The sequence below is a fragment of the Ictidomys tridecemlineatus genome, unplaced genomic scaffold (assembly GCF_052094955.1).
Source record: "Ictidomys tridecemlineatus isolate mIctTri1 unplaced genomic scaffold, mIctTri1.hap1 Scaffold_178, whole genome shotgun sequence".
Lineage (NCBI taxonomy): Eukaryota > Metazoa > Chordata > Mammalia > Rodentia > Sciuridae > Ictidomys > Ictidomys tridecemlineatus.
In genome coordinates, this window is record NW_027521538.1 from 41,073 (window position 1) to 55,136 (window position 14,064).

Below are 14,064 nucleotides of genomic sequence, written 5' to 3' on the forward strand. Positions count from 1 at the left end.
ACCTCCTGCTGCCTTGTGTCATCTGGGTGGTTCCATTCACTGCTGTCCCTCACCAAGGTAAAGGGGTAGGACAATACATTGCCTTATGCTGTACTTGGTCACTGTTTTCTGGTTTATAAAGATACAGAAGTATTGCATAGACTGCTTCCGTCTGCTTAGAAAAGGAGGAAATAGGATTTTATAGTCATATTTTCTTATGTTTACTTAAACTCTGGGAAAATCCTTTTTTAAAAAGACAACACTGGTTGGGTGTGGCTTGGTTGCTATTGGGATGAATGGGAGATTCGTTCCTTTCTTGGAGATGGGGGGGGGTGCGCAGTACCAGAGATTGAACTCAGGGGCACTTAACCACTGAGCCACATCCTCACATCCTCATCCCTTTTATTTATTTATTTATTTTTATTTTGAGACAGGGTCTAGCTGAGTTACTTAGGGCCTCGCTAAGTTACTGAGGCTGGCTTTGAACTTTGTAATCCTCCTACCTGAGCCACTGGGCCTGACATCCATTATTTTGTAATACATTCTTGACCCATGTGAATCTACTGCTTATCTAGAAACTTGTTTTAATGTTATTTAATCAAATGAGTAAATATTCTATATATGAATTTAAGTGCTTATTCTGTGCCTGGCTTTGTCTATGTGATCTGTGTTAGGACTTTACACGTGTTTTCTGTGGTCCGTATTTAAACCTGAAAGTTAGGTTTCACCATTATTTATGTTACCAGGTGAAGAAACTGAGGCATAGCCAGGATGAGTAGCTAGCCCTGTGTTTCAGGCTCATGATTGTGAGAACTCACGTCTAGCCAGATTGATTCTAAAACTCTGCTTTTAACCACTATAGGAATGGATTAGACCAACAGCAAGAAACTCGACTTTGAGTGCATTCTGATATGATGTAAGAGGTATTTTTAGTTTGGAGCTTTTGAAGTTCATGAATCCTAAATAATGTGTCTATATCTCTGGAGCAAATCCAGAGAGACCATGAAATTCCCATTATGCTAATCTAATCCAAGGATTACATTTATGCTGTGTTTGTAACAATATGCTGTGGATTGAAGTGGGCTGGTTTTCAGAGCCAAATATTACAAGTGCAAAGACACCTGAGGACATTCCCAGGGCAGTAGGTGGGGAGGGAACAGCCAGAGCCTCCAGATGGCCAGAGCACAGCAGTGACCAGGATGAGATGCAAGTGTGGCCTCAGGGTGGCCTGGCAGGCAGGAGGCTTCATATACCACCCGTAGGGCATGAAGTGCCTGCCGTGGAGTGTTTGGCAGTGTCACCTCCGAATCCCAGTAACAAAGACGCTGACCCAGCTCAGCAGCTCACACACTAGCAGCATCTCAGCATCCCACCAGGCCAACAAGAGATGCTACCACTTGACACATTCCTTATGTTGGAGTAAAATCATTTGAAGAATTAAGTGCAGCTGACGATCATTTATTCATTGATATTGTCCATCGTACTAAGAATTATTTATCCCTGAAAGGTCATTATATCCAAGAATCAACACAGGGAAATGGATATGTTAAGAAAATTTTTAAAAATTCTATCTGGAAGAAAATGGTCATCTCACAGTAATTTGGTTAATGAGGGAAAGCATTGACAGAGTGGAAAGAAAGACCACCATCAGAGAATTTTAAGCTTAACTAGATGGTCGGTGTGGATGTGTATGTGTACAGGAAAAATTCTCATCTTCAGTTCACACCAGCTAGTGGTGGGAACCACCCACTAGCTGATAACCCAGCGTGGATTATGGAAGATACTCCTTGTAAATTTCTAATTAATGTAAATTAACCCTGGCACATAATCAGCACTCAGTAAATGTTAACCATAATCATCATTATCATCATCATCAATACTGGCTTGCTTAACTTAGTACAATCATGATTCCTGTGTATTTGACTTTCTATCAGTAATACTTTATAGATTGCAAGTCACTGACCAGGAAGGGTCCTTTGTATATTGTCCTATTACTTCTACCAACTTGGCCAAACTGACCTCCTCTTCATAGAGGGCAGAGTTCACAAGTCCTCTCCCAGCTCACACCTTCACAACTTTGAATAAACCTCTTGTTCAGGATGAGTGGAGCATGAGCCCAAGGCCCCTGGGGACCTGTCTTATCCATTCATCCCTCTTTTCCCTAAAAACAAGAAATTTGGTTTCACCTCCCTTATTTCTGGCTTCTGTACTTGGAACTCACTTGTTTAGTGGTATTTCCTTTCCTGGCCTCCTTAAGAACTGTGGCATAATTTGTCTTCTCCAAGACCATAATTCATTTTAATCTTGAGAGTATTGTGATCTATATATGTGTGTTAATTGCTAATAATTACAGGGAAATACACAGAACAGCAAAAATTGGAAATATTTAGGAATTTTTAGAAGTATATCTTTAGGGGAAATTTTTAGAACAGCAGATTCAGAAGGGGCATGGGAGGTGGATATGATCAAAGTATTTTATATGCATGTATGTTCTGTATAATTAAAATGCATTAATTTTATTTTTTTATATTTATTACTTATTTATTTTTGTGGTGATTCTGGGGATTGAACCCAGGGCCTTGTGCATGCGAGGCAAGCACTCTACCAACTGAGCTATATCCCCAGCCAAAATGCATTAATTTTAAAAAGAAAGAAATATGTTTAGAAGCTCTAATAACACTCATTTCCATTTTTTTATTAAGACCAAAATTGGCCTCTGTTAGTTCCCTGTCTTGATTCTAACCTAAGTAAGATGAATTTTTCAGAAATCTTTCTTTTTCTCAAAAGAAAGAATGGGGAAGGATGACTTCATAGCCTTGCTTTTGGAAGAAAAGGTGATGTTTTTTGGAGTAGTTACAGTAAAGTGCTATGAGGGGCCTTATGTTCCCATTATCTGTTGTGATGTGGCCACAATTATGTCTCCTTGGCAACATCCACGTGGCAGGTTCTTGATCCAGATAGTAAATACATGACTTATTGATACACATATTTATGTGGAAGAATCTCACACATTTCTCATTGTCATGCTGTTTTTAAGAATGAGCCTGGAGGGCTGGGGATGTGGCTCAAGCTGTAGCGTGCTCGCCTGGCATGCATGCGGCCCGGGTTCGATCCTCAGCACCACATACCAACAAAGATGTTGTGTCCTTCGAGAACTAAAAAATAAATACTAAAAATTCTCTCTCTCTCTCTCCTCTCTCACTCTCTCTTTAAAAAAAAAAAAAAGAATGAGCCTGGAGCTGGGCACAGTGACGCATGCCTGTAATCCCCAGGAGCTGAGGCAGGAGGATTGCAAGTTCAGAGCCAGCCTTGGAGCTCAGTTGAGATCATCTCAAAATAAAAATCTTTAGAAAGGGCTGAGGATGGATCTCAGTGGCACAGAGCTTGCCTAGAATGTATAACATTGACTTAGTTCCCACAGCACCACCAAAATAAAAGTTTAAAGGGAGAGAGGGACTGGAGGTGTAACTTAGCGTTAGAACACTCCTGGATTCAGTCCCCAAGTACCACAAAACATCATCATTATTCTTATCATTGTTAGGGAGCCTGGAATGCATTCAGGAAATAAGGTGGAATCTTATTTATTGAAATATAGAATTAGCTCTCCGAAAGCTCAGAGCACTAAAGGTAGTATGGGATTTATTTTTGAGTCATGTTTTGATGCTATTCAAAGCATAATTATATTCAGTGCCACATGTATGCCTTCCAGTAAAACGAGACACCTCTGTTTTGATACATGCACCTCTGTGTGGCCACTATGTAGATCAGTTTAAAAGTCTGTATCCCTGACTACATGTAACCAAATAGTCTGCTAATGGCTCTTTTGTTAAGGACATTTAAAAATGGTTTCATGTTAACTGACTAGTCTATGTGGGCAAATATACTTCAACATAACATTTCTAAGATGGTTTTTCTACTTATTCCAGAAAACAAAAGTCAGGTCTATTATTTACTACCTTCTTGGATAGTAAAGTTTATTAAGCAAAGAAACCAAATAGAGAGATTTGGTTGACAGCAAGAAATATTCTAAGCAGTCCAAGGAAATATCTGAAAACTAAATAGAAAGAAACTCTGGTTTCTAGATCTAAGCACTTCTAGATCTGCAGCAAGAATATGATCACATACATAGGCTGGATTTTCACTCTGCAGCTAGCAAAATGGGAGCATCAGCACCACATACATAAGGACCCCAGGCAAAAATCCTTGACTTCTAAGTTCCTGAAAAGTTAACCATTTTCTGATTTGCCGGACAGAGTGATAAATCTGGCTTTAGGCTAGCTTTGAGCTGGGAGTATTTGTAAGACCTCAGCACCTATTCTGGAGAAAGCTGCTTTTTACATTTTTCTTAATTTTAATGATTTAAGGGCATTTCCAGCCCATTTTTCTTCTATAAAGTAACAGCATAACTCCAGGTAGGAGCTCAGCCTTGTGTCTGGCACACAAGTGTTTACAGCTGATGGCTGTGGAAGTGGAGGGGCAGATGGGGAAGAATCAGTTAGAAGCAAGTGTTTCTCACAGTCCACTTCTGAAAGCTCAGAGACCTGAGAAGGCTAGCTTTATGTGTGCGTGGAATTTCCTCTGAGGCTCTCTCCATAGATATGTTGTACTTTATAAATTCCTACCTGTAAATGGGTCTTTGGAAAATTATTCTACAAATATTCCAGTGGTCCTCAGCCAGGGGCGAGGGCCTCTTTTCTTCTCCTTTGATTATTGTCCATGTTTTCTCAGTTGACTCTTGGAAGTTTTTGGTGGCATTTCCGTCGGTCTCTGCCACAGTTCATCCTCCCCAGAAGATTCTGCTGAACACTTGGGGAGTGGGAGTCCAGCCCCATGCATGGTGGGGCATATAGTGCAGAATCCCACACAGCCTGATACCGAGCCAGAGCACAATTGGATTATGTCAAAGGTGCCACGTGCGTCCGCTGTGTTTCTTCACAGTACAGGCCAATTTAAATATAGCCTACTACCACAACTTGTCCAGAATTAAAATAGCACAGAACAAGTGGCAAATGGCAGGGACTAGGGCTCTTTGCCAGGAGATGGCTAAGGTCTGGGAAAAATGGGCTTTTGAGCTAGACCATAGGGCTCAAAATAATGACAGGAGATGGAATACCCTGTGATCCCACAGCGTGGCTTACATTTCAGGTGAGTGCACGTTCTCAGAGCATGGATGAGAACACTAGTTCGACACCTAGGAGAGTAGAAGCCCATTTCGAAAACTGAGTAAAATGGGCTACATTATTTTAAAAAATAAAATCTGGTTACTGAATTCTCCGGTTCGATGATTCTCATCAAGCATCAGGGTCAGTGCCATTGCAATTGTGTTTTCCAGGCAGAGGAGACTTTAACCATGAATTGAATTACATAATAGCCCTGTAATAAAACCTCATTTGACAAAGGAGGCTGGTATTGTACATAATGAAATTATAATTAAAAACTATGAGCAGCCCTAATTTAACAAGTTGCCAAGGCAGAGTTAGTAGTCAGTACAAGAGGGTTAAACTGTTTGTTCCTGAAGTTTTTTGTTGGGTTGGTTGGTAGATTTTCAGTTTTTTCAAAATAAAACCAAAAATAGTTTTATTAAAAGATAATAAATACAGTTAAGTATTAGCTCCAAGCGAAAACAAACCAAAAAACCTTCAAGTAGTCCTAAGGGTTTAACATTGGTTGCTGCAGATAATATTCCAAATATAAATATTAAAAATGTGCATATATTATGCATATTTACATTTATTTATGTATTCACACCAAATTCACTGTCAAGAGTAAGCCTACCAAGCATACATTTAATACTTCTTTAGATGTTTTTAATAATACAAAGGACTCATCATCTTATAGCATTTAAATTCATAGTTATGGTTGACGTGGTTAAAGTGATAGTTAAGATTACAAAGCAGATTTAAAAATAAAATAATCCTTCCTATTTAGAGTGGAAAAGATCGTGCTTCAGAAATTAAATTTGGAATTACAGAAGCAAGGAAGACAAACTGCCTTCTGGAATTCTCCACCTTATACTTTAACGAGTAATTTGCAAGAAGCTATTTGTCATACTAGTGTCACTCGTGGTGACGTGTGTGTCTGTGTGTGTGTGTGTGTGTGTGTGTGTGTGTATGTATGTGTATGTGTGTGTCTCTCTGTGTCTGTCTGTCTCAGCACTCAGGCCATGCAGCAGCACCCCCTCAGACCAATATCAGAACTTTGTTCATCTCACTCTGCCAAACAAGATCATTTGAGCTGCTATGACTGACATCTCAGAAAAACATTACAGAGAAATTCTCATTTGAAATTGACTTGCCAGCAGTCTTCATCTGCCAGAGAGAAAATTAAGGGGAAAGCAGCTTTCATTTCACATGCAGAATTTCAGAGGGGCTGGAGCTGGATAATGATGATGCAGGCAATCATCATTGCTTTCTGTGGTTCCTGTTACCTGCAGCCAGCCATGGTCCACAGATATTAAATGGAAAATTCTGGAAATCCCACGATTTATAAGTTTTATTATAGTATATTGTTACTCTCTTTTTATTTATTGTTCTATCTTTTTATTATTGGTAATTCACTGCTGTGCCTAATTTATAAATTAAACTTTACCACAGTTATGTACATATAGGAAAATACAGTACATCTAGTGTTCAGTACTGTCTGTAGTTTCCGGCATCCACTAAAATAGCCATTCCCCATAAGGAGGGACTATGGCATATATAGTGAGTATGGAGAGAAAAGTGAGTGTGTATGTAGAATTAGCAAAGTTGCCTGTGTGCCCAGAATGGCAAATAATTATGCAGAAGCATTTCTAGGCATTTGTAGATCTAGGCATTTGTATGCTGAGGTTTTGTTTGAGGTAGAAAATAGCAGTAGATTATCATGAAATAAGTATTTGGTATCAAGAAAGACAGGCCAGGGTGATTATTCTCAGGAACACAAATTCAAACGTGCTCTGAGGGGCTGGGGTTGTAGCTCAATGGTACAGCACTTGCCTGGCATGTGTGAGGAGGCACTGTGTTCGATCCTCAGCACCACATAAAAATACAGGTATTATGTCCACCTAAAACTAAGGAAAAAAATGTAAAAAAAAAAGTGATCTGAAACCTGAACATGCATCCATAGGAATAACAAGGAATGGGGAGTGTTCGTGAGGTCCAGGAGAGCTCCTAACAGCACAGAAGGCAGCAGTGAGCAGCCTCCAGCTTCTAACACTGTGTCCTTGTCATGGGTACACAGAGGCTTCTTAACTCTCCTCCTGACTCTGGAACAAATGCCACTACCAGAGTATTCCAGGTCCTCCTTGGAAAAAGTCCTGTCTACTAGAGCTGTGGGTTCTATACCTGTCCCTAATGGAAGGGAGGTCCCTTCAGGGTGGGCCTCTTCTGGACATCATGGCTGATTCTCACAGCCTCCCCTTTCCTCAGTGACTTTCATGTGTTCGGGTAACTGGTTGACCCCAGGGACCTATATGACATGATAACAGGGCTTTCTGTGCCCCCATTTCCTTCATGACAAGACAAAGCATAGAATATGAACTTGTCTTCCAACACACCTCTTGCAGTATTTTCTGGGTCCAAAATTATAAATATAGTTTATAAGTTTCCACTGGAATCCTGGATTCCTATCATGGCTACGTGTTCTCCACCTTAAAGACAAGGGGGCTTTTCACATTCATGGTTCAGAGAGGACAGTTAGCTGATAAAGCAGGGGCATGTCCTTTGTCACTGAATCTGTTGTCATTTCAGAGGCAAGACCTATTTCCAGTACTCATCGCTGGCCAAAACTTGGCACATTGAACAATTCTAACCTGAAAGGATGGCTGGATGCTCTGGGGCCAACTGGAGACCCAGCTAGAGCCACCATCAGATACCAGCCAGGCAGTAGAAGCTTGGATATTAATACTAAGGTAGCAACTCTCCTGCCCCTTGGAGTTCAGCCTGCCCTTACCACAATCACAAGATGACAGAAGATCCTGAATTCTTGGACTTGAAGGAAAATCCCTACCTTGGTGGGAATGGCATCCTCTGTGCCCCTCCCCAACCCTCGGCCTTGGGTTGTATAACATCCCCTTAGTGCCTGGAATTCTTCTTGAGTGTCTTTGGACTTGGGCTGATCCTCCTGTTGGGGAGGAGTGGTTTCATTTGTGTTAATACATCTGTCACTAAGGCAGTGAGTTGAGGAAAGTAGGCCCTTCAGTGGCTGCAACAGGGTCAATCCAGCTAACTAGCAAGCCCCGGATTCAGTCAGTCCCACCATGAAAATAAATAAAATTTAAAAGTTCATTAGAATGTTTCTAGAGTCAATGCATAGGCAGACAGGAGACATCTGGTCAAGAATATTCAAAATACTGTAAGAATATTAATATAACCATCTATCAGGACCAGAGGAAAAGATTCCTATTCTTTGAGCAAGATTCTTGGACTGACCTGATTTGAATCCTGCCTTGCGTTTCTACCATCTCTAAGTATTGGTATACTAGTATCTCAGTGTTCATGCATTCATCTTTAAAACTGTCTTTACCCCTCCATTACACCAATTGTTACTTAAAGGTGCTAAAGAGAAAACCAGCAGCCCTGGTTTACACGTTTGTTTCCACTTCTATTTTCCTAGGAATCCTTGGATAAACTGCTATTTTATCGAGTTTTAAAATGAAAATTTTCTATTCTCAGTTTAACATAGCAAATGCTGAAAATAGGGAAATATGACATAATTTTTTGAGATTCTCATGAGAAAAAAGGAGAAAACTTTTTAAGAATTCAGGGGGAACTAGATGATCCTCTGATATTTCCTTTTAAACTTGGAGGCATTAATTACTAATTTGGTGATTTGGGGAAGGCAACTCTGAGTTGGATGAATCTGTAGTATTTTTAACACCACCTAAAAATGCTCCTTCTAAAGAATAACCTTGATGAGAAGCAAATCTGCCCTGTAGTCTTTAGTAAGATATTTTCTAAGCTGTGTTATTTCATTTGAAAGTCAGCCAAAATTGGTTTTAAAAAAATGTGTAGGAGAAGAAAGCTGAATATTTGCATTTTTCAATAGCGGCATTAGTCTATTTAAAATAAAGATTGATTAAAGAGAGCAGTAACAGATTCAAAGAGAAAGCATGAACTATGAAAATGAGGGGATTTTTATAGCAGAAAGAAAAATGAAATAATTACATACTAGAATGTTTTCTAAAGTAATACAGAAGTCTTTCTCAGAACATACTTGCTTGCCATTATCACAAAGGGTAAGAGACTTGGGTTCCATCCATTCATTCCACAAGATAGCTTTGTGACTTTGAATATGTTTCTGAGTCTCTCTGAGTCTCAGACCTCTACAGAAGTAAAAAAAAAAATTGCCTGACCATCAGGGAGGGAACCACAGAATTCTCAAGAGACTTTCCAAGTTACAACTGTGTTTTTAATATGTCTGGTAAAGCAGAAGATTGAAGAGTCACTTCTTAAAATCCAGAGGCTTAGCATGTATCAGAGCAGTACCTTCATGCTTGTAGTATGTTGCAGAAAAGGCTGGAAATTTAAAGTAAAAATAATTGAGGACTCCTTGATTGAACTATTGAATGCTTTCTTGTCCCAGACAAGGCATGAGGTAACTGGAGTAATGGAACCACAGTTCCTACCAGGAAATGTGAAATGATGAAAACTAATTTGCTGAGAGAATAACCACACCTCTGACACTTTAGTATTTCTCCCAGAGTTGTTCTTTCCCAAACTATAGCTTCAAAATATGTACCTCTGAAGTGGTAAGAGCTCAAGATGATAGCTACTCCCAAGCAAGTTCGTGTTTGTACTGGTTAGCGTCAGAAACCCAATAGAGGAATGGGTCCTTCTACTGCTCACTGGTTAGGCTCATCTGGGCAGAACAAAGTGAAGGGGCAGCTTTGGGATCTTAAGAGCCATTTCGGATGATAGAAGATGGATATCTTATTACCTTAGCGATTGTTTTTCAACTTGAGTTCAAGAAGAAGGTCTAAAGGCCTTGTGTCATTTTTAAGGAGTGAATGGTGATTGCTTAATTTTTTTAAACATATAAGTATTTATAAAATGGAATTATTTAAGCACCAGGGGTATGCATTTAATGGACATTTGCAGCAGCAAGTGGGGATTAGGCCAGTTTATGATCCATAATAAATGATCTGTCTGTTCTTTAACTGAAGACCTCGAGCTACCATCATGTGTTCTAACCATTACGCGGTCTTAAATTGCTCTAATTCTTAGCTGTAATTTAATTTGTACCTATAACAGACCCTTGGCAAAAGACATGAAACCTAATACTGAAGATAAAATAAAAACAGTATTGGCATTTTAATTTTTATCATTATCCAGAAGTAGTTCTCAGATCCTGAAGCTGCAGAGTTCTTATTAGACACATCCAGGTGTCTCTGTGACAGTGCCGAAGAAAAAATGTACTTGTGATTATGTCTAGCTCCATATTATAGAATATTCATCTACCTTAAAATAATTTGGTCTACCTAGTGTTGCCAAAGGCCTACTAGCACCCCCCCCAAAAAATTGACCTACAGATATATTATTCAATAGCAAGCCAGATTCAGTCAAAATAATACACTATCTATATAATTTCTCATTAGGAAAGACAGATCTTATTTTAATCAGCTAAAAAATACCTAAAACCATAAAATCTACTTTGATAATGACTTTACACTTGTCTGATTACCCTCACATTTTTCACCCAATCTTAACTTAGCTCCTTATATTTCATCTGACCCAATGACCACCTTTGGTGGTGGACTCTTCCTCCCTGCCCACAGCTCCAGGTGATTCTATGTTGCTCCCCATTCTCCTTGATCCGGGTCTTTGCCTCTGTGTCATAGCCACATTCTACCTCCTCTGCTTCTCCCAGAGAAGAACGCTGCTAGAGAAAGATGCACAGTCATAGAAACCCAGGTCAAATTTCCTTCTTCCTTTCTGGGTCAAAAGTCTCCAGCATGTGCCCCACACCTGCTTCCACCACTTCCTCTGCCCAGTTCCTCATCGACTCCCTTCCATCTGGCTTTAGCCATGGCCTTCTTATTCCAACTGCTCCCTCAAATAGGTCTCAACAAATTCAGCCGCCTTGACTCGGCCTTCACTTTCCTAAGCACAGGGGGATTGACAGACTGTCCCTTCCTCAGATCCTCACCGCATTGCTGGTGGCTGCCATAAATCATAAATCAGCCAGTCAGGCTGAGAAAAAATGCAGCTACCCCAGAGGAAAGACAGATTCTGATGTGACACACTTAACTCCTAAAAGGAGCCCAAGATTCACCCAAGAACTTAAAGGGATTCTGTGTATGCTCCCTTCTCTCAGGTTACTTTGCTATTTCCTCCACCCAGTCCCCAGGACACTCTGGTTTCAATACTCAGTTCTTTGCTTTTTGACAAGTTCAGCCAACTTTCCTTGAACGCATCATGATGTTCACACTTCTGTTTATTGCCATGTCCTCTAGTTTGCATCATAGCCCTGTATTCCCAACTATAAATGCCTATCACATAAACTCCTACTTGTGTAAAACTGTGTGTCATCACCTCCAAACTGGAGTAGGGCCTACACAGTTGCTATCTGCTGTGAGACCAGGCATCTGAATACCTAATTGGAATCTTGGGGTTATCCCTCATGCTTCTCTCCTCCTCACCCATTTATCCCTTCCACTAGGATTTTTGAAGACGGCTTCTAAAAACGGCAGGTTTTTATGGTAGCAAAACAGACAGGAAAACTGTCTGCATGTTTGAAAGTTCTGACATCTTTCCAAAAATGTCCAGAGGTTATTCCTTTACTTTTATGACTGATCCCTCAGAAGTTTTTCATCTTGCAAAACTGAAGTGCTGTACCCACTAACCATCTTTCCAAAGTCTCCCTCCAGCCCCTGGCAACCACAATTCTTTCTTTCTCTATAAATTTGATGACCCTAGCTACCCTATACAATATTTGTCTCTTTGTGACTGGCCCACTTCACTTAGCATAATGTCAGCAAGGTTTATCCATGTTGTAACATGTATCTAAATTTCCTTTTTAAAGCTTGAATAATATGTTTACATCTACCAATTTTTTTGTTTATTCATCTATTGACACTTGGGTTGCTTCAAACTTTTGGCTATTATAATGCTGCTATGAATTTGGTGTGCGAATATGTCTTTAATACCCTGCTTTCCTTTACTTCTGTGTCTATATCCAAAATCCAATTGGCAGACCACGTGACAATTCTATTTTAAATTTTCTGAGGAGCTGCCATAGTATGTTCCAGAAGAGCAGCAGCCACTTCACCTTCCCGCCAGCAGTGCAGGGGGTTCTGGTTTCTGCACATTCTTGTAACTTTTCTGGTTTGGGGTAGTAGCCATCCTGATGGGTGTGAGATAGGATCTCATTGTTTTGATTTGCATTCCCCTGGTGTTTAGTGATGCTGAGCATCTCTTCATGTTCTCATGGCCATTTGTGTATCTTTTTTGGAGAAATGCCTATTCAGGTTTTTGGCTTATGTTTTGATAAGGTTTTGTTGTTGAATTGTAGGAATGTTTTATATATCCTGGATACTAACCCCTTTCAGATATGTGATTGGCAAGTATTTTCACCCATTTACTGGGTTGCAGGTGCTTAAGCTTGAAATAGATGTTTTAATATTATTTAATGATAATGTGCTTGAACTTTAAAATGACCCTCATTAAAAAGGACTTTTCTCCAAAGATTATTTCAAGAATAAAACAAGCCTTAAGTTTTTTTAATATCACATTTTTTTCTCATCTGATATAAATAACATTGGGAGGTGAATCTCAGATAATTTTTATAAAATAAAAATTTATTGTTGTCAAATAAAATGTAGGGGCTGGGCGTGTAGGTCAGTGGTAGAATTCTTGCCTAGCATGTAAGATAGCTTGAGTTTCATCTCCAGAAGCAAACAAAAAAAAAAAAAGATAAAGTGGAATTACTTTTTACTTGGCATATTCCAAAGAAGAAGTAAAAATGTGACTTTGGCCTGGCTATCAAGAGAATGTAGCCTTTAAGCTTATTAAGTTGTTGATCAGATGAAAGGGAATAAACTCGCTAAAGTACTGAAGAGTGAGGACTGATTTTTGTAAGTGTGAAAATGTTACAACCTAGAGAAAATCTTATAAAAGGAGACTGAGTAGTAAACACTGCTGTTCCCAAGTCATTACACCTGTCCCCTGAGTATTAGCACACTGACAGGGGCTGGAGCTCAAGAAACCAGTGTAACAAGAATTTATTGATCCGGGAATTGGCTTTTTGTTTTGTGTAAATATCCTGCTGGTTTCCAGAAAGTGCTTTCAGGGCCCTCTCATCTGTCACATTCATGATAGCATCACTGACGGTGGGAGTCTAGCATCAGAGCGTGTGGTTAGATAGCTACGTGCTTATATGGAGGCTGCTTTAACTCTAGGTTTTCTGGTGGCCTTAAGGATAAGAGAAACAACAGATTGTGTAGTCCACATTGTATGGTACAAGGAAGCAAACCAGTTTATCACCAGAGACCAATTTTTTTCCTGGCACTGAACAATGAGAGGATTGTGTCACCTAAATCTCAATAAACATGACAACAATAGACATAATGGACAACATTTCATGAAAGGTATAGAAACATTCTTCTCTGCCCTTGACAGAAAGCCAGGGACTGATACTGACTGCAGTTCTGCAGAGACATTTCTGTGATAAAGTTATGTGGTTTAACTTTTGATCTCTTCAACTAGAACCATTTGTGGCTCAGATGGGCCTTGACCTGATCTCTGATTAACAATACTTCCAAAGCCTGTTTTCTAATACATGTGCAAAAATTTAGACCTGTAAGTATCAAATACCTAACTTAATAGCAATATTCTGCCCCTTAGTTTACCTTTTGTACTGGCTATATTTCAGAGGAAAGGAAGACATGATCTCCTGCATTAGCAAACAGGACGAACTATTCACTGATGATATAACATGTTTTAAACCAGAATCTAAGAATTCTTGTTTCTTGAAGTTACTACTTCAGGTCTGGTCTTTTATTTCTTTTTTAAAAAAATCATAATTTATGGAGAAAATTAACATTCAAGAACCAATAGATGGGATAGATGGGGACCCCTAAGATGTAGTCTTCCCAAATCAGATCCTGAG

At 39.6% G+C, this 14,064-nt stretch overlaps 1 non-coding gene across 1 annotated transcript; it reads right to left on the reverse strand.

Annotated features, from left to right (window-relative positions):
• Positions 1–2,529: 2,529 nt before the first annotated feature.
• On the reverse strand, positions 2,530–2,602 carry Trnaa-cgc (transfer RNA alanine (anticodon CGC)). The gene has a single exon. It is a non-coding gene; the product is annotated as a tRNA-Ala (tRNA).
• Positions 2,603–14,064: the final 11,462 nt, after the last annotated feature.